Source organism: Rhincodon typus, chromosome 4 (genome assembly GCF_021869965.1).
Source record: "Rhincodon typus isolate 14 chromosome 4, sRhiTyp1.1, whole genome shotgun sequence".
Lineage (NCBI taxonomy): Eukaryota > Metazoa > Chordata > Chondrichthyes > Orectolobiformes > Rhincodontidae > Rhincodon > Rhincodon typus.
Window position 1 is genome coordinate 42576817 of NC_063335.1, and position 280 is coordinate 42577096.

The following is a 280-nucleotide window of genomic DNA, read 5'->3' on the forward strand; positions in this document are numbered from 1 at the left end:
TGTTTGTGTGTGCATGTCTGTGTGTGTTTACGTGTTTGTCTGTTTGTGTGTGTGTCTGTGTGTGTTTGTGTGTGTGTTGTTTGTGTGTGTGTGTCTCTGTGTGCGTGTTTGTGGGTATGTGTTTATGTCTGTGTATGTATGTGTGTCTGCGTGTGTGTGTGTATTTGTGTGTGTGTATCTGTGTGTGTGTGTCTGCGTGTGTGTATCTGTGTGTGTGTTTGTGTGTGTGTGTCTGTGTGTGTGTGTGTGTGTGTGTGTGTCAGTGTGTCTGCGTGTGTGT